Raw genomic sequence first — 582 nt, 5'->3', positions numbered from 1 at the left:
TATCCTAGATTCCCGGAATGGACGAACTGTGTATATACATAACTAAGTTTGTATGGAACCCTCAATGTGCGAATCCTATTGACACCTGGCTAATTTATTTATTTAATTTTATTTTCTTGAGTCCTCTGTCTTCTAATGGCTTGATTGGGACCGCCACGTATTTCTTTTCTGATAAACTTTTTCATCTCAAAGTAGCGCTTTCACCAAACGCCCTGAATTATTTCTTTCACTAGAATGAGATTTTCACTCTGCAGCGGAGTGTGCGCTGATATGAAACTTCCTGGCAGATTAAAACTGTGTGCTCGACCGAGACTCGAACTCGGGACCTTTGCCTTTCGCGGGCAAGTGCTCTACCAACTGAGCTACCGAAGCACGACTCACGCCCGGTACTCACAGCTTTACTTCTGCCAGTACCTCGTCTCCTACCTTCCAAACTTTACAGAAGCTCTCCTGCGAACCTTGCCCGCGAAAGGCAAAGGTCCCGAGTTCGAGTCTCGGTCGGGCACACAGTTTTAATCTGCCAGGAAGTTTCATTTCTTTCACTGCTTGCACAGTGTACAGACTGAACAAAGTTGGAGGATA

The 582-nt window shown here is 45.4% G+C and overlaps 1 non-coding gene across 1 annotated transcript; it reads right to left on the bottom strand.

The window, feature by feature from the left end:
* Nucleotides 1-298: 298 nt before the first annotated feature.
* Trnas-cga lies at nt 299-373 on the bottom strand. Its single transcript has one exon. It is a non-coding gene; the product is annotated as a tRNA-Ser (tRNA).
* Between the last annotated feature and the right edge of the window lie 209 nt (nt 374-582).

This window comes from Schistocerca piceifrons, chromosome 2 (assembly GCF_021461385.2).
Source record: "Schistocerca piceifrons isolate TAMUIC-IGC-003096 chromosome 2, iqSchPice1.1, whole genome shotgun sequence".
Taxonomy (NCBI): domain Eukaryota; kingdom Metazoa; phylum Arthropoda; class Insecta; order Orthoptera; family Acrididae; genus Schistocerca; species Schistocerca piceifrons.
This window is presented reverse-complemented; position numbering and strand designations above follow the sequence as displayed.